Source organism: Oncorhynchus mykiss, chromosome 7 (assembly GCF_013265735.2).
Source record: "Oncorhynchus mykiss isolate Arlee chromosome 7, USDA_OmykA_1.1, whole genome shotgun sequence".
Lineage (NCBI taxonomy): Eukaryota > Metazoa > Chordata > Actinopteri > Salmoniformes > Salmonidae > Oncorhynchus > Oncorhynchus mykiss.
In genome coordinates, this window is record NC_048571.1 from 9,821,149 (window position 1) to 9,841,148 (window position 20,000).

At 47.5% G+C, this 20,000-nt stretch overlaps 1 protein-coding gene across 3 annotated transcripts in view; it reads left to right on the plus strand.

Annotated features, from left to right (window-relative positions):
* LOC118965239 (microtubule-associated protein 2-like) overlaps positions 1-20,000 on the plus strand; it is a 93,470-nt gene that overhangs the window by 38,073 nt on the left and 35,397 nt on the right. For all 3 annotated transcript variants that reach the window (XM_036982459.1, XM_036982461.1, XM_036982460.1), the window contains one exon: positions 9,453-9,536. The gene's annotated coding sequence lies outside the window, so the exon portion shown is untranslated. The remainder of the gene's footprint in view (positions 1-9,452; positions 9,537-20,000) is intronic.

The following is a 20,000-nucleotide window of genomic DNA, read 5'->3' on the forward strand; positions in this document are numbered from 1 at the left end:
TCCGGCTTTAAACTTCTTCACAACAGTATCTCGGACCTGCCTGGTGTGTTCCTTGTTCTTCATGATGCTCTCTGCGCTTTTAACGGACCTCTGAGACTATCACAGTGCAGGTGCATTTATACAGAGACTTGATTACACAGAGGTGGATTGTATTTATCATCATTAGTCATTTAGGTCAACATTGGATCATTCAGAGATCCTCACTGAACTTCTGGAGAGAGTTTGCTGCACTGAAAGTAAAGGGGCTGAATAATTTTGCACGCCCAATTTTTCAGTTTTTGATTTGTTAAAAAAGTTTGAAATATCCAATAAATGTCGTTCCACTTCATGATTGTGTCCCACTTGTTGTTGATTCTTCACAAAAAAATACAGTTTTATATCTTTATGTTTGAAGCCTGAAATGTGGCAAAAGGTCGCAAAGTTCAAGGGGGCCGAATACTTTCGCAAGGCACTGTATGTTCTTCAAATGAGAGATCAGGGTCCAGAGTAACGCCGAGGTCCTTCACAGTTTTATTTGAGACGCCTGTACAACCATTAAGATTAATTGTCAGATTCAACAGAAGATCTCTTTGTTTCTTGGGACCTAGAACAAGCATCTCTGTTTTGTCCGAGTTTAAAAGTAGAAAGTTTGCAGCCATCCACTTCCTTATGTCTGAAACAATTGCTTCTAGCGAGGGCAATTTTGGGGCTTCACCATGTTTCATTGAAATGTACAGCTGTGTGTCATCCGCATAGCAGTGAAAGTTAACATTATGTTTTCGAATGACATCCCCAAGAGGTAAAATATATAGTGAAAACAATAGTGGTCCTAAAACGGAACCTTGAGGAACACCGAAATTTACAATTGTTTTGTTAGAGGACAAACCATTCACAGAGACAAACTGATATCTTTCCGACAGATAAGATCTAAACCAGGCCAGAACTTGTCCGTGTAGACCAATTTGGGTTTCCAATCTCTCCAAAATAAGTGATGCACAGTAATGGTCAGTTACTACCATCATGGGACTTTTATTCATTGTTTATGTGCTGTGTTGTTACAGCATTCAACCCACATAATGCATAGTGCATTTAATGTTCAAAACAATTATCAAAACCGAAATCGAACCAACCTCAAAAAGCACTATAATCGCTCAGCACTAGTCTGTGTCTGTGAGTGTGTCTGTGTCTGTGTGTGTCTCTGTGTGTCTATGAGTGTGTCTGTGAGTGTGTCCTTTTGTGACTGCATCCTTCCGATACACACACCCACACAGACACACTCCCTCCTTCCCCACATTCACCACACACCCTCCCCAGCGGTACATGCAGAGCCACCAGGGTAGGACATCTGTCACATCCACAGTCCCCTCTCATCTCTCTCTCTCTCTCGCTCTCTCTCTCTCTCTCTCTCTCTCTCTCTCTCTCTCTCTCCCTCTCTCTCTCTCTCTCTCTCTCTCTCTCTATCTCTCTGGTATGCTCTGAGGCAACCTCTCTTTCCTGTGAACAAACAGACGCTGACACGCGAACGCAGTAGAGGGTTGGGGGGACGCAGAGGGGGACGTCTGTGTCCCCCCCGCACCCATTTTGGGACACAAACAAATCCCTGTGTTCCTTTCCCTCCCTCCCTCTCTATCTCACCCATGCTCTGCTAACAGGGCAGTGCCCCTCTGTGTCCCTCTCCCTATGCCAGCAGGGTGTCCTCACACAGGCGGGGGGCATGGTGCCAACCCCATGCCCTTGGAGGAAGGTCACAGCTTGGCAGCAGGGCGGGCTCTGTGTTGGTGGTTCATTACTAACTAAGAGCTGGGATAGAGGACCATTGTTATGTTTATGTCCCAGTGCTTCTGTGTTTCAAAACATGGACTTATCCAACAAACAACATGAAGCATGTTGCAGAAATGGCCTGTATGGATACCAAACTTTATTGTCCATTCATGGAAATATATTTTGTGATGCCAACGGTCCATTGAAATACAATGAATATGTGTTCTGTGCCATGACTTCCACCAACATAGTGTGTGATCTAATGATACAGTGTGTTGTACAGTCGATGAGTAGGGGATGACATCATGTGGAATACCAGGTGCTATACATTATTTCTGTACTGAATATTTTGTTGCAGACCATATGTCTCACTGTAAATGTTGGCCTCTCACACCTGGCCTCTCACACCTGGCCACTAACACCTGGCCTCTCACACCTGGCATCTGACACCTGGCCACACACACCTGGCCACTCACACCTGGCCTCTCACAGCTGGCCTCTCACACCTGGCCACTCACACCTGGCCACTCACACCTGGCCACTCACACCAGGCCTCTCACACCTGGCCACTAACACCTGGCCTCTCACACCTGGCATCTGACACCTGGCCACACACACCTGGCCACTCACACCTGGCCTCTCACAGCTGGCCTCTCACACCTGGCCACTCACACCTGGCCTCTCACACCTGGCCACTAACACCAGGCCTCTCACACCTGGCATCTGACACCTGGCCACACACACCTGGCCACTCACACCTGGCCTCTCACAGCTGGCCTCTCACACCTGGCCACTCACACCTGGCCACTCACACCTGGCCACTCACACCAGGCCTCTCACACCTGGCCACTTACACCTGGCCTCTCACACCTGGCATCTGACACCTGGCCACACACACCTGGCCACTCACACCTGGCCTCTCACAGCTGGCCTCTCACACCTGGCCACTCACACCTGGCCTCTCACACCTGGCCACTAACACCAGGCCTCTCACACCTGGCATCTGACACCTGGCCACACACACCTGGCCACTCACACCTGGCCTCTCACAGCTGGCCTCTCACACCTGGCCACTAACACCAGGCCTCTCACACCTGGCATCTGACACCTGGCCACACACACCTGGCCACTCACACCTGGCCTCTCACAGCTGGCCTCTCACACCTGGCCACTCACACCTGGCCACTCACACCTGGCCTCTCACACCTGGCCACTCACACCAGGCCTCTCACACCTGGCCACTCTCTGAAGTAGAGCTGCCTCCAGGCCCTGTACAGTGTATGTACCTGCTAGTACAGTGTGTGTACCTGCTAGTACAGTGTATGTACCTGCTAGTACAGTGTGTGTACCTGCTAGTACAGTGTGTGTACCTGCTAGTACAGTGTATGGCTGGACGTGTGTGTGTGTGTGTGTGTGTGTGCGTGTGTGTGTGCGTGTGTGTGTGTGTGTGTGTGTGTGTGTGTGTGTGTGTGTGTGTATGATCACTTGTGGGTGAGTGTTTGTTGTTGTTGTTTGTTGTGTGTGTGCACATCATATGTGTGTGTGTGTGTGTATGATCACTTGTGGGTGAGTGTTTCTTGTTGTTGTTTGATGTGTGTGTGCATGTCATATGTGTGTGTGTGCATGCATGTACGTGTGCATGCTTGCCTGTCTGTGTGTGTGTGTCCGTGTGTGGGCAGTGGGTCGCTTGCGTGCTTATACAGTGCCTTTACAAGTGGCCTGTGAGCTGCCTGTCAGAACGATTACGTTTCAATCCATCACCACTCAGTTATGTCCCACCAGGCACTCTCCTGACGATACAGGGAGGATTGGGAGAGAGGGAAGAAGGGGAGGAGAGGATAGAATGCTGTTGATTTATAAGACAAGGAGTGGGATAAGGAGAAGAGACGGGAGTCTGTGGAGTGTGGGGAGTATGTGGGGAGTGTGTGGGGTGTGTGGGGAGTGTGTGGGAGGTGTGTGGGGAGTGGGGGGAGTGTGGGGAGTGTGGGGGGATGAGTGTGTGGGGAGTGTGGTGGGTGTGGGGGAGGTGTGTGCGGGGGGGGGGAGTGTGGTGAGTGTGTGGGGAGTGTGTGGGGAGTGTGTGGGGAGTGGGGGAGGTGTGTGGGGAGTGTGGGGGGGGTGTGGGGAATGTGTAGGTTGTTGAGGAGAGAATAAACTGGGGATGAGGTTGAGTAGGATGGGCTGGGCACATTTGGCTAGGTTGCTGCAGTGTGTGTGCGTGCGTGCGCTCCCGAATCTTGCGTGTTCCAATGACTGAGTCAGCCCCAGTAGACTCATTACAAACAGTAGATCTGATCTCTAAGGGATCTACTGGTGTAGGTAGGTCTCCTGTAGATGAATGTAGCTACTGTAGGGATCTACTGGTGTAGGTCTACTGGTGTAGGTCTCCTGTAGATGAATGTAGCTACTGTAGTGATCTACTGGTGTAGGTCTCCTGTAGGGATCTACTGGTGTAGGTCTCCTGTAGATGAATGTAGCTACTGTAGGGATCTACTGGTGTAGGTCTACTGTAGGGATCTACTGGTGTAGGTCTACTGTAGGGATCTACTGGTGTAGGTCTCCTATAGATGTGTAGCTGTAGCTACAGTATGTCCAGCTGTTGACTTGACCACCTTAAATGTGTTAGCTACAGTGTTGACCATATTGGCCAATGGCCATGGTAGTAGAACATCAACTCATGCCCAATGGAGCTTCTATGTAGCTTACAGTACTCTATTTTTGAAGTTCATAGTAGACAGACAGACAGCTCCACAGTAGTGACAGATGGACAGCTCCATATTATGCAGACAGACGGACGGACGGACGGACGGACGGACGGACGGACGGACGGACAGACAGACAGACAGCTCCATAGTAGAGACAGACAGACAGTCTGTCTCGAATATGGAGCTGTCTGACAGCTCCATAGGACGGACAGACAGACAGACAGACAGACAGACAGACAGACAGACAGACAGACCGGACGCTCCATAGTAGAGACAGACAGACAGCTCCATAGTAGAAACATACAGACCGACAGCTCCATAGTAGAGACAGACAGACAGCTCCATAGTAGAGACAGACAGACCGACAGCTCCATAGTAGAGACAGACAGTTGGACAGCTCCATAGTAGAGACAGACAGGCAGACAGCTCCATAGTAGAGACAGACAGACAGACAGACAGCTCCATAGTAGAGACAGACAGACGGACAGCTCCATAGTAGAGACAGACAGGCAAACAGCTCCGTAGAAGGGAGAGACAGACAGCTCCATAGTAGAGACAGACAGACGGACAGCTCCAAATTATGTAGACAGACAGATGACAGCTCCATATTATGTAGACAGACAGATGACAGCTCCATATTATGTAGACAGACAGATGACAGCTCCATATTATGTAGACAGACAGATGAAAGCTCCATATTATGTAGACAGACAAAAGGACAGCTCCATATTATGTAGACAGACAGAAGGACAGCTCCATATTATGTAGACAGACAGAAGGACAGCTCCATATTATGTAGACAGACAGATGACAGCTCCATATTATGTAGACAGACAGATGACAGCTCCATATTATGTAGACAGACAGATGACAGCTCCATATTATGTAGACAGACAGATGACAGCTCCATATTATGTAGACAGACAGATGACAGCTCCATATTATGTAGACAGACAGATGACAGCTCCATATTATGTAGACAGACAGATGACAGCTCCATATTATGTAGACAGACAGATGACAGCTCCATATTATGTAGACAGACAGATGACAGCTCCAACAGAGTTGTCCATGTTCTTGTCCATATTCTGTTATAATCTCCACCCGGCACATCCAGAAGAGGACTGGCCACTCCTCCAAGCCTGGTTCCTCTCTAGGTTTCTTCCTAGGTTCCTGCCTGGGTTTTAGGCTGGGTTTCTGTACAGCACTTTGTGACATTGGCTGATGTAAAAAGGGCTTTATAAATAAATGTGATTGAATTTGATTGAGTTCAAAGGCAACTTCAAAGGCAACAGTGGATCAATGCAGTTCATTTCTTATGGACAGACATGGACACATCATTATCACCCCCTAATGGACCGACATGGACACATCATTATCACCCCCTAATGGACAGACATGGACACATCATTATCACCCCCTAATGGACAGACATGGACACATCATTATCACCCCCTAATGGACAGACATGGACACATCATTATCACCCCCTAATGGACAGACATGGACACATCATTATCACCCCCTAATGGACAGACATGGACACATCATTATCACCCCCTAATGGACAGACATGGACACATCATTATCACCCCCTAATGGACAGACATGGACACATCATTATCACCCCCTAATGGACAGACATGGACACATCATTATCACCCCCTAATGGACATACATGGACACATCATTATCACCCCCTAATGGACAGACGTGGACACATCATTATCACCCCCTAATGGACAGACATGGACACATCATTATCACCCCCTAATGGACAGACGTGGAAACATCATTAACACCCCCTAATGGACAGACATGGACACATCATTATCACCCCCTAATGGACAGACATGGACACATCATTATCACCCCTTAATGGACAGACATGGACACATCATTATCACCCCCTAATGGACAGACATGGACACATCATTAACACCCCTTAATGGACAGACATGGACACATCATTATCACCCCCTAATGGACAGACATGGACACATCATTATCACCCCCTAATGGACAGACGTGGAAACATCATTAACACCCCCTAATGGACAGACATGGACACATCATTATCACCCCCTAATGGACAGACATGGACACATCATTATCACCCCTTAATGGACAGACATGGACACATCATTATCACCCCCTAATTGGACAGACATGGACACATCATTAACACCCCTTAATGGACAGACATGGACACATCATTATCACCCCCTAATGGACAGACATGGACACATCATTATCACCCCCTAATGGACAGACATGGACACATCATTATCACCCCCTAATGGACAGACATGGACACATCATTATCACCCCCTAATGGACAGACATGGACACATCATTATCACCCCCTAATGGACAGACGTGGACACATCATTATCACCCCCTAATGGACAGACATGGACACATCATTATCACCCCCTAATGGACAGACATGGACACATCATTATCACCCCCTAATGGACAGACGTGGACACATCATTATCACCCCCTAATGGACAGACATGGACACATCATTATCACCCCCTCTGCAGTGGTATTTCAACCACAATCCCCAGTTGATTTAACTCTGCCTGGTGGTTTGATGAATTAAACAAACACCAGGGTGTGTGTGTGTGTGTGTGCGTGACTGTGCATTCATGTGTGTGTGTGCCTGCGGGAAGCTGGAGTCTGTCCGTGGGGACAAGGGGGCTGGCTGACTGAATTATAGATGAGGGATGTGTGCGAAGCGAAGGTTAAGTGAAGGACAGAATGCACAGTCTCTCTGAGTAGATCTCCTATATGATTTACTGTACCTCCAGGTCTGGAGCAACACAGACTTAGTCTGGCCTGGACACTTCAGACAGATCTCACTCAATCATTCTTCTGCAAAGGCTATAAATCCTAAACGAATATGTTTATTGCTGTAAAAGCGTTGGTAGAGCATAGCACATGCAACACCAGGGTTGTCGGTTCAATTCCCATGTGGGAACAGTAGGAAAATGTCTGCACTCACAGCCTACTGTAAGTGTCTCTGGATAAGAGTGTCTGATAAATGACTCCATGTCAACACTTAAACTAATATGATTATTGCTGTGTTTTCTCATTCATATAAATGATCAAGCATATCGGTTAGTGCAAATCACTACTCAATGACAACAGATGGAGAGGATGATGATATTGATGATGATGGTGAGGCTAGACGAGTTGAAACCAGTCTAGAGCAAAATATGTCCAGCTAGGGAGCATGTCCCTACAACCATCTGTCTGCTTGTGTTTTCTAAACTTAGAGATCTAACACTTAGCAACAGACCAAGACAAGGCTCACTGACAGCTACTGTTGTACCTGACTGACTCTCTCTGTGCCAAAACAATGGCTGCTGTTGCTGTGAGCCTGGAACCTTTCAAGCCATCACTGAACCAGGCTGGCTGTGGTGAATTCGGTGAAGGGGACTTTGTCTGTCTGCTCCTGTGATCTCTGATTGTCATGGCTGCTCTGAGCAGATGTCCCCAAATCTCTCTCTCTTCCCCTTTCCATTCACCTTCCCTCACAATCCCTCAAGCTCTCCCTCAAGCTCTCCCTCCCTCCCATCACAGTTCTTTATGCCTTCCCTCCATTCCCCCGCCTCCCTCCCTCCCTCCCTCCATCCCTCCCTGCCTGCTTGCCTGCCTGCCTGCCTGCCTCATCCCCCTCTCGCTCCTCCCTCACCCCCTCTCTCTATCTCCTTCCCCAATGCTCTCCTCCCTCACCCCATCTCTCTCTCTCCATCTCTCTATCTCCCCAACTCACTCCTCCCCTTTCTCTTTCTCTCCTCTCTCCTTCCCCCTCGCTCTCCTTCCCCATCTCTCTTTACCCCCTTTCTCTTTCTCTCCTCTCTCCTTCCCCCTCGCTCTCCTTCCCCCTCTCTCACTCTCCTTCCCCTTCTCTCACTCTCCTTCCCCCATCCCTCTTTCCTTCCCCATCTCTCTTTACTCCCCTCTATCTCCCCCCTGTCTCTCTCTTCCTCTCTCTCTCCTCTCTTTGCAAACTCCTTCCCAAGGTCTCTACGCCCCCCCCCCCCCCCCCCCCCCCACCTCGTCTCTCCTCATCCCCTGTGTGAATACGGACAATCTTTAGAAACCTAGAAACTCACTTTGACATGTTGCTGGGGATTTCTGGCAAAAAAACAAGGCTACATCCCCAGGCCTGGTCGGGTTGGTTGTGTCACCCTTCTCCCCTTCCCCTCATCCCCTTCTCCCCTCTTCCTGTCTTCCCCCTCTCCCCTGTAGCTGTGATGGTCAGTGTGAATGGCCATGTTGCACTTGGTCCTGCCAGGGGCCCCTGACTGTGCTGGGGTGATGAATGTAGAACCAGCTCCCCGAAGAGACTCCCAGCCTAAGAACCAGACTGTCTGTCTGTCGCTGGGGCCAAACAAACCCATTGTTCTTATCTGTGGTGGACGTGCTCACATGGGCCCCCTCGTCACTGGTGGATAATGTGAGGACTTGTTGTAGTAATTGTGGATTGCCCCTCTGTCCCATTGTACTACCCATAGAAGTCTGCTATAGAGATTGGGATGCTTAATACAGTCCGGGCGAATTACTCCTAGACAGAGTAGATAGGATCACTCACAAACACTCTTAGTCAAACTAGGAGGTTTCTACATGAAAGCCTCCAGCCTTGGCCCACTGCTCCACACTGCAGTTTAAGTAGCATGCTTCAGGGAAAACACTGATCAGCTTAACCTGTAGTCCTCCATAAGTCTGCCAGCAACATTAATCCAACCATTGTGTTTGAGTAGACTACCCTCTCTTATTCAGTACATACTGTCAGTCTGGTACAGTATCTAGCCACTTAACCACGGACATGATTTAGAGTAGGGGGAATGGTGATCTGGCAACAGGTGTGTGTGTGTGTGTGTGTGTGTGTGTGTGTGTGTGTGTGTGTGTGTGTGTGCGTGCGTGCGTGCGTGCGTGTGTGTGTGTATTATGACTATTCTCTGTTTGTTCTAGCATTCTTAATTCTCTCTATAGGTGTAACCAGGAGGTTTTCCTCATCTGTCCTCTGATTCCTACCATTGTGTTCAGAAGTGGTTAAGTCCATCAGCAACTCATCAGGTAAGACCAGAGAGAACAAACACTTGTAAAGAGAGCTTTAGCTGAAATGATGGTACAGATGTGGGATCTTTATTTGAAAAATAATCCTGCAGCAACAGGAAATGTAATTTTTTTTGTGGATTATAATTAATGGACATTTTTTTGTAGGGGTTGATACATTTTTCATTAGGGCAAATCAAATCTGACATTTTAAGGTGGAAATCACAAACTTTAAAAGCCTTTTTAAACCTCGAATACACTACAATGTTGCATTTCCTGCTGTGCAGAGACATTCTCAGCAACAAAAGAGGGATCAAATTAAGACCCTACATCTGCATGTTTATTTGACTAAACACAGAGATCACTGATTGCATATGTAGCCATAGATAATGTCTGTCCATACTATAGCCCCATAGTTCACTCCAGTTACCCTGTAAATCTGTCGATGTGCCCTTGAGCAAGGCTCTTAACCCTAATTTACTCCAGGGGTGCTGTACTACTATGTCTGACCCTGTAAAACAACACATTTCACTGTTCCTATCTGGTGTTTGTGACAAGAAAACATCTATTTCTTTTGCATATCCATGTTTTTTGTTTATATCTCTGCTTATTGTCTCATGCGTATCTCTTCAGAGTAAAACACTGATTGATTTGTTTCCCTCAGAGGAAAACACATTCAATTGTTAAACAACATTTATTTCCAATATGGTTCTGGAACACATAATTATGACTCATCATTACTGGAATCAGAGTTCATTCTGTAGAGCAGCAGGAGTGTTTGAACCTTCCCAGAATGCTCTTCCATGAGTCATCAGACCTCAGTAGTAATGGTTAAGTGGCTCTGCTCAGGCGTACCAGTACTGTAGTTACCAGGGTTTAGAAAGGGACAGAGGGTAATCGTGTGTATAATACCATTTAGAATGAGGGTAAAGGGGTATTGTGGGTAATTGAGTCCTTGATAACATGGATGTGTTAGAGGATGTAGGATATATTCCTTATACTAGCAGATCCAGTCATAGTCTGTCCTGTTGCTTCTCAATCTCCATTCTGTTTGACATGTTGAGGATCCATTAAGGTTTTATTGATACGCTGTAGACATTTACTGGCACTTACTCAATGTTGAAATGTTAGCAGCAGTGCGTTTCTCATGGCCAGAAGGTTATTGACAGCAATGATGTGTGATTTGCCTGTGAGTGTGGACAGTATAAGCCTGTTCTCTCACCAGTAATCCCCCAGCCAACAGAAAACATGTTACAATCCCAGTGTAGGTTATTGGCCTGACAGCCCAACAGCACTATAACTGATCTGCTCCTGTCCTGACCAATCACAACTGTGAAACAAACCAACCTGACCAATCAAAGTTTAGAAACAGTCCAACCTGACCAATCACAACTGTGAAACAAACCAACCTGACCAATCAAAGTTTAGAAACAGTCCAAGCTGACCAATCAGAACTTAGAAACAAACCAACCTGACCAATCAAAGTTTAGAAACAGTCCAAGCTGACCAGAGTTAACAGTCCAACCAGAGAGGCCATGACTGGCTCTATTCCCTTCAACACTGACCAGCAACAAGGTATTATTGAGTTGTTGATGTCACTTAGCCTGACGTCCATTAGTGGGACTGTAATGGCCTCTGGTCATGTCATATATGTCTGTCTGACCCGTGGAGTAGACACCACCTGGTCATACCTGGCCATCTACACACACGCACGCACGCACGCACGCACGCACGCACGCACACACACACACACACACACACACACACACACACACACACACACACACACACACACACAGACACTCGGTTGAGGGGGTAATAACTGTAAGTAACTATCCTGCAGGCCTAATGACTGTAATGGCTAGTGACTAAGGCTGTCACTTTCTTACTGTTGTTATGTAAGGTCCTACAGTAGACTGCTGCACTAAGGTCTTTGTTTGGTTGAAAGGCATGTCTGACCTGGCAGACTGGCTGGCTGACTGGCTGGCTGACCTGACTGACCTGACTGACTGGCTGGCTGACCTGACTGACCTGACTGACTGGCTGGCTGGCTGACCTGACTGACCTGACTGGCTGGCTGACTGGCTGGCTGGCTGACCTGACTGACCTGACTGGCTGGCTGACATGGCTGACTGTCTAACCTGACTAGCTCACTGGCCTGGCTCACTGGCCTGGCTGGCTGACTGGCTGACATGGCTGGCTGACTGGTTGACTGACTGACTGTCTGTCTGACATGGCTGACTTTCTAACCTGACTGGCTCACTGGCCTGGCTGGCTGACGTGACTGACCTGACTGGCTGACTGACTGGCTGTCTGACATGGCTGGCTGACTGGTTGACTGACTGGCTGTCTGACATGGCTGGCTGACTGACTGGCTGGCTGACATGGCTGTCTGACTGACTGGCTGTCTGACATGGCTGTCTGACCTGACTGTCTGGCTGACTGACTGACTGGCTGGCTGACTGACTGGCTGTCTGACATGGCTGTCTGACCTGACTGGCTGACTGACTGGCTGTCTGACTAACTGACTGGCTGACTGGCTGCAGCTGGAGACAGAGCTCTGCAATGCAGCAACAGCAGGGAACATTATAAATTCTCTACTTTCACCTTGTGCTGACGTCAAACCTGGGCTGTGTTCAGTAGGAACAAAATGTATTGAAACAATGAGGCGGAGCTCTAGAACCCGAACTTATCCAATCAGAACACAGATCACTTTTTGCTATGATGTGCCTTTCTGAATATGACCCTGGTTTAAAGAGTACCCTGCTGTAATACCTTGGTGTAATACCCTGGTGCAATACCCTGGTGTATTACCCTGGTGTAATACCCTGCTGTTATACCCTGCGGTTATACCCTGGTTAATACCCTGGTGTAATACCCTGGTTAATACCCTGGTGTAATACCCTGGTTAATAGCCTGCTGTAGTACCCTGGTTAATACCCTGGTTAATACCCTGGTTAATACCCTGGTGTAATACCCTGCTGTAATACCCTGGTTAATACCCTGCTGTAGTACCCTGGTTAATACCCTGCTGTAATACCCTGGTGTAATACCCTGGTTAATACCCTGGTTAATTCCCTGGTTAATACCCTGGTGTAATACCCTGGTTAATACCCTGGTGTAATACCCTTGTTAATACCCTGGTTAATACCCTGCTGTAATACCCTGGTGTAATACCCTTGTTAATACCCTGGTTAATTCCCTGGTTAATACCCTGGTTAATACTCTGCTGTAATACCCTGGTGTAATACCCTGGTTAATACCCTTGTTAATTCCCTGGTTAATACACTGGTGTAATTCCCTGGTTAATACCCTGGTGTAATACCCTGGTTAATACCCTGGTTAATTCCCTGGTTAATACACTGGTGTAATTCCCTGGTTAATACCCTGGTGTAATACCCTGGTTAATACCCTGGTTAATTCCCTGGTTAATACCCTGGTGTAATACCCTGGTTAATACCCTGGTTAATACCCTGGTGTAATACCCTGGTTAATACCCTGGTTAATTCCCTGGTTAATACCCTGCTGTAATACCCTGGTGTAATACCCTTGTTAATACCCTGGTTAATTCCCTGGTTAATACCCTGGTTAATACTCTGCTGTAATACCCTGGTGTAATACCCTGGTTAATACCCTTGTTAATTCCCTGGTTAATACACTGGTGTAATTCCCTGGTGTAATACCCTGGTTAATACCCTTGTTAATTCCCTGGTTAATACACTGGTGTAATTCCCTGGTTAATACCCTGGTGTAATACCCTGGCATAACCAATTTGACAGAGCTTGAAAAAATGTGAAAATAATAATGAGTAAATGTTGCACAATCCAGGTGTGGAAAGCTCTTAGAGATTTACCCAGAAAGACTCACAGCTGTAATCACTGCCAAAGGGTGTGTGAATACTTATGTAAATTAGATTTATTTGTATTTCATTTTTAATACATGTGCAAAAATAAAAATAAAAACGTTTTCACTTTGTCATAATGGGGTATTGTGTGTATTGCGAGATAAAAATAGTGTTTAATTCATTTTGAATTCCGACTGTAACACAACAAAATGTGGAATAAATCAAGAGGTATGAATACTTTCTGAAGGCACTGACAGATATGATTGATGATTGTCTGAGGGAGGTGTACAGTAGCGTCCTGAATGTTTCACCTCACTGAATACGTCCTTGTTGAATGCTGTTCATTCACACTTCACTGTGCTTCTATTCTACTACCATTCTGCCTTGTATTCTACTACCATTCTGCCTTGTATTCTACTACCATTCTGCCTTGTATTCTACTACCATTCTGCCTTGTATTCTACTACCATTCTGCCTTGTATTCTACTACCATTCTGCCTTGTATTCTACTACCATTCTGCCTTCTATTCTACTACCATTCTGCCTTGTATTCTACTACCATTCTGCCTTGTATTCTACTACCATTCTGCCTTCTATTCTACTACCATTCTGCCTTGTATTCTACTACCATTCTGCCTTCTATTCTACTACCATTCTGCCTTGTATTCTACTACCATTCTGCCTTGTATTCTACTACCATTCTGCCTTGTATTCTACTACCATTCTGCCTTCTATTCTACTACCATTCTGCCTTGTATTCTACTACCATTCTGCCTTGTATTCTACTACCATTCTGCCTTGTATTCTACTATCATTCTGCCTTGTATTCTACTACCATTCTGCCTTGTATTCTACTACCATTCTGCCTTGTATTCTACTACCATTCTGCCTTCTATTCTACTACCATTCTACCTTGTATTCTACTACCGTTCTGCCTTGTATTCTACTACCATTCTGCCTTCTATTCTACTATCATTCTGCCTTGTATTCTACTACCATTCTGCCTTGTATTCTACTATCTGTCTCTGCTGAGTCACCATAAATGTATGAGATGGTATTATCCTAAACCTTGACAAAGGTGAACATCTGCAGCAGGTTGACATTTAATGTCATGAGTCTAGCCCTGGAGGCAGAACTGAGCCCTTTCCACTAGATGGGCCAGCTGGAAAGTCTAAATTGGCTAAATTGTAAAGATTTATGAACACATAAATGTGCTTTTGGTCTTAATATAAGGTTAGGGTTAGGCATTAGGTTTAATGACTTTATGTCTGTGCCAGCTAGTGACCACAAGCAGAGCTGCCTCCAGAACAACAACCTACACATCTGCACACCCTGAATCTATAGCTACCCAGGGTTGATGTAAGGACCTATGTACAGTATGTCCTTGTATGACCACTCCGTCCCCACAAGACGGTGTCCTCACAAACCACAAGGATTACAGGGGCAGGTTGATCTGAGCTACTGTGATGGGCTGGCACTAGCAGGAATTCTGTCTCCTAAATGGCGGCTGACATTCTGATGAACAGAACTCAGGGAGGCATGAAGATTGCCCCAGTAGAGGAGCAGGAAGAGGACAGGGCTTATGAAAGAGGGAGGGAGGGAGACAGGGAGGGAGACAGGGAGGGAGACAGGGAGGGAGACAGAGAGGGAGACAGAGAGGGAGACAGAGAGGGAGGGAGGGAGGGAGGGAGGGAGGGAGGGAGGGAGGGAGGGAGGGAGGGAGCGAGCGAGGGAGCGAGGGAGAATTTAATTGAAAGAGAAATGGTGAGAGAGAGAGGTCATAGAGAGAGAGAGGGAAAGAGAGAGGGAAAGAGAGAGAGAAAGAGAGAGAGAGAGAGAAGGGTCATAGAGAGAGGTAGTGGGAGAAGATGAGGGTGAAAAGAGTGAGACAATGGAGGGAGAGAGGGAGGGCAAGAGGGGGGTGAGAGACAGAGAGAGAGAGAGAAGGTGGGAGAGAAGTAATGGGAGAAAAGGGTGGGAAATAGAGAAACTATAGAGGGGAGGCAGAGAGAGATGGAGGAGCTTATGATGCCTACTGACCTGAGTGGAACTCAGAAAGCCCCTGAGGCTTCCTGTCCTGCCACGCCCAAAAGCAAACCATCTTCATCCAACCATCAATATTTCTCTCTCTCTAGCTCTCTCTCTCCTATCCCTCACTCTGTGTACTGTTTCTGCTGACATATGATAGCCAGACCCTGCATGTTCCAACCAGGGAGAACTAGCCCAGTCTGACCAGTCAGTGTTAGAAGTGATAGGACAGGACATTCTGATGTCCCCTGGCCTGCATACCGCCTGCACTGTTTACTAAGGCTTATATGGAGAAAAAAGGAACAGAGATGACAGGAAGAAAAGCTGATTTTCTGGTTATGATCGTCCTTTCTATGTGTGTCTGATATCGTCTCATCTCACAGTACAAAGGAATGAAAAGAGATTTTCCGCCAGCTTCTAATGGAATGTGAGGTATTAGACTGTTAGACAGTTAGGCACTATCCCTCTTTCTCGCGCTGCTTGTTTGAGTGTTTTTGTGCTGTAATGAGGGGTGAGCATGGACAGGGGGACAGGGAGGGGGGAGTCAGATAATGTTAGCATGACTGGATCACAATGATATGGAAACAGCCTTTCCTTATCAGGTCAATGAGATGCTAATTACTCATCATCTCCCTAGTGGTGTACTGTAAAGGTAGACTCAGCAAGCCACACTTTCTCCTTAGCAACAGCCAGGCTAGACATTCCTTTGGCTTCGATTCTCTCTCTCACTCTCTCTCTCACTCTGTGTGTGTCGCAGTAGGGCTTTTCTTTCCTCTGTTGATCACACAGAGAGATCTCATCCTCTCAACCACCTCCTTCCACTCCACTACAGCATATATTGGCCTAGTTTACTGAACTCCTTTCTACACTGCCAGGACCGCAGAGAGAGAGAGAGGGGGGGGGGGGGGGGGGGGGGGGGGGGGGGGGGGAGGGGGGGAGGGGGGGGGGGGGGGAAGGGAAGGTGAGAGAGAGGGGAAGGGGGGTTAGAGAGAGAGAGAGAGAGCGGGGGGAAGGGGTGAGAGAGAGAGGAGTTTGAGTTGTTATAAAACCTTTATTTTATACTCAAGTATTTAAAAAAAAATCTCTCTTCTGGACACCTTTATTATACTCCAACCACATTGTTAACAATAATAGTGACATATGAGATAACAACCAATGCCATCTCCTCATCCTCTCTTCCACCATTTCAACCTCCCCATTACATTGTTTTCCATTGTCCCCTCATCCCCTATCTACACTACAAGATACTTAAAACTTCCCTTACACCATTCCAGCCCCCCTGCAAACCCATGATCCCTCCAGACCATTTCCCCCAATTTATCTTTGCAGAGGATATTCCCCTAAACCGATCAACCACGAGACTCAAACTATCAACCTCCGCTTGATTTTTCACTAAAATAACTACATCATAAGCATAGGCAGAGAGACGAACAGGAGGAATATCCCCTGAAAAGTACTGTACACTCCTTCAATGCGACTTCTAATGCTATTTAGTAGTGGCTCTATAGCGATGACATATAACATTCCCGACAACAAACACCCCTGCCTAATACCTCTACACACTTTTCAATACACTTTCAATGTCACCATATATCACCCTGATCATGGCAATAAAACCAGAGCTGAAACCAAAATCCTCAAAGGTGTGCCATAAGTATTGATGTTCAACTCAGTCAAATTTCCTTCACCTGATCAATTGAAATTAGACCAGCATTCAACCCAATAGCCCTAGAGACGTCCCTAGAGATGTTATCCTCTATCTGCCTGCCGGGAACACAGAAGGACTGGTCCGTGTGTATGATTTGCCACATCACCTCCCTCAGCCTGTTGGACAAAGCCTTGGACAGGATCTTATAATCAGTGTACATTAAGGCCACCGGCCTCCAGTTCTTCACCTCCCTAGGGTCACCCTTTTTTGGCAGTAGGGAGGACAGCCCATCTGCAGTTTATCGGTAGTAACCCTCCGGTCAAACTAAAGCCCATCAATGCCCAGTGCCCTTCCATTTTCCATGCCATTTTCCAATGCAGTGTGTAGCTTCTACAAAGACAATGGTTGCTAAAGCTCAACCTGAGCTTCTGCAGCCACCTGTGAGAGCCCATCAAGAAACTGTTGTGTCACTGTTATATCCTCTTTGTCCTCCCACTTGTAGAGCTCAGCATATAACTCTACTGCCCTCTTTCTAATTTCACTAGGGCTAGTGAGCTCCTGTCCAACAGCTGATTTGAGGCAATTAATAATTCTGCTTTGTCCATTATCTTTCTCTAAACCAAAGAAAAATTTGGATTAGGCATCCATTTCAGAGATTCCCTGAAACGTACTTCTCAGTTTCACCAATGCCCCCTGTGCTCTGATACCCAGCAGGTCTGCCAATGTGGCTTTTTTCCTCTTGAGGGCCTGAGCATGGCCTCGATCTCCTGTGGGCTCAACTAACGTCAGGATTTCCACTATTTCAGACTCTAAAGCATTCATTGAACATTGAAAATAAGAATTTGTTCTTAACTGACTTGCCTAGTTACAGTAAATAAAGGTAAAATAAAAAAAGAACAAAAATTTGATCTCATGATATCTCTGGTGACATTCATCGTGTATTTATTACAACATTTTTGAATCTGGATTTTCCCTATATCCTACCACTGTTGAAGGGATTGTCCTTTTGAGACCTCCACCTCTCCCAGAAACCTCTCCACCCCTCCACCTCTCCACCTCTCCCAGAAACCTCTCCACCTCTCCCAGAAACCTCTTCACCTCTACCAGAAACCTCCCCACCTCTCCCAGAAACCTCTCCGCCGCTCCACCTCTCCCAGAAACCTCTCCACCTCTCCCAGAAACCTCTCCACCTCTCCCAGAAACGTCTCCACCTCTCCACCTCTCCACCTCTCCCAGAAACCTCTCCACCTCTCCACCTCTCCCAGAAACCTCTCCAACTCGCCCAGAAAACTCTCCACCTCTCCCAGAAACATCTCCACCTTTCCACCTCTCCCAGAAACCTCTCCACCTCTCCACCTCTCCCAGAAACCTCTCCACCTCTCCCAGAAACCTCTCCACCACTCCCAGAAACCTCTCCACCTCCCCTTCACCTCTCCCCTCCACCTCTCCCTGCTCCACCTCTCCCATCCACCTCTCCACCTCTCCCAGAAATCTCTCCACCTCTCCATCTCTCCACCTCTCCACCTCTCCCAGAAACCTCTCCACCTATCCCAGAAACCTATCCACCTCTCCACCTCTCTCAGAAACCTCTCCACCTCTCCCAGAGACCTCTCCACCTCTCCATCTCTCCCAGAAACCTCGCCACCTCTCCCAGAAACATCTCCACCCCTCCAGCTCTCCCCTCCACCTCTCCACCTCTCTCAGAAACCTCTCCACCTCTCCCAGAAACCTCTCCACCTCTCCACCTCTCCCAGAAACCTATCCACCTCTCCCAGAAACCTCTCCGCCCCTCCACCTCTCCCAGAAACCTCTCCACCCCTCCACCTCTCCTCTCCAATCTCTCCCAGAAACCTCTCCACCTCTCCCCTCCACCTCTCCACCTCTCCACCTCTCCCAGAAACCTATCCACCCCTCCACCTCGCCCACCTCTCCACCTCTCCCAGAAACCTCTCCACCCCTCCACCTCTCCTCTCCATCTCTCACAGAAACCTCTCCACCTCTCCCAGAAATCTCTCCATCTCTCCACCTCTCCCAGAAACCTCTCCACCTCTCCCAGAAACCTCTCCACCTCTCCACCTCTCTACCTCTCCCAGAAATCTCTCCATCTCTCCATCTCTCCCAGAAACCTCTCCACCTCTCCATCTCTCCCAGAAATCTCTCCACCTCTCCACCTCTCCCAGAAACCTCTCCACCTCTCCCAGAAACCTCTCCATCTCTCCACCTCTCCCACCTCTCCCAGAAACCTCTCCCACCTCTCCCAGAAACTCTCCACCTCTCCCAGAAACCTCTCCACCTCTCCCAGAAACCTCTCCACCTCTCCCAGAAACCTCTCCACCTCTCCCACCTCTCCCAGAAACCTCTCCACCTCTCCCAGAAACCTCGCCACCTCTCCACCTCTCCCACCTCTCCCAGAAACTCTCCACCTCTCCCAGAAACCTCTCCACCTCTCCCAGAAACCTCTCCACCTCTCCCAGAAACCTCTCCACCTCTCCCACCTCTCCCAGAAACCTCTCCACCTCTCCCAGAAACCTCTCCACCTCTCCACCTCTCCCACCTCTCCCAGAAACCTCTCCACCTCTCCCAGAAACCTCTCCACCTCTCCCAGAGAGATTGTGTTCTCTCTCATTTAGGCCCATGTGTACTGTCTCGTGCCTCCATGTTGGCTCTGCAAAATATCACAGTTCATGTGTTACAATAAGGCGTTTTTAAAAAGTCCTTGAGGCTAAATGAGGTTCTTTGTGGTTTCTGTCTAAATCGCTGACTGTGCAGTTAAAATCCACAGCAATAAATAAATCATCCTTAGTGTTACATTTCTCAATGGTATTTGATGTCTCTGCCACTTCTGGGGCATATACATTTATATACACATAGTGATGTTTTCATACCTAACTTGTAATAACCTTCCCTCAACTACCTCTTCATCCTCATATGACAAAGGCAAAAGCCTTTTGAGAACAGGATAGCC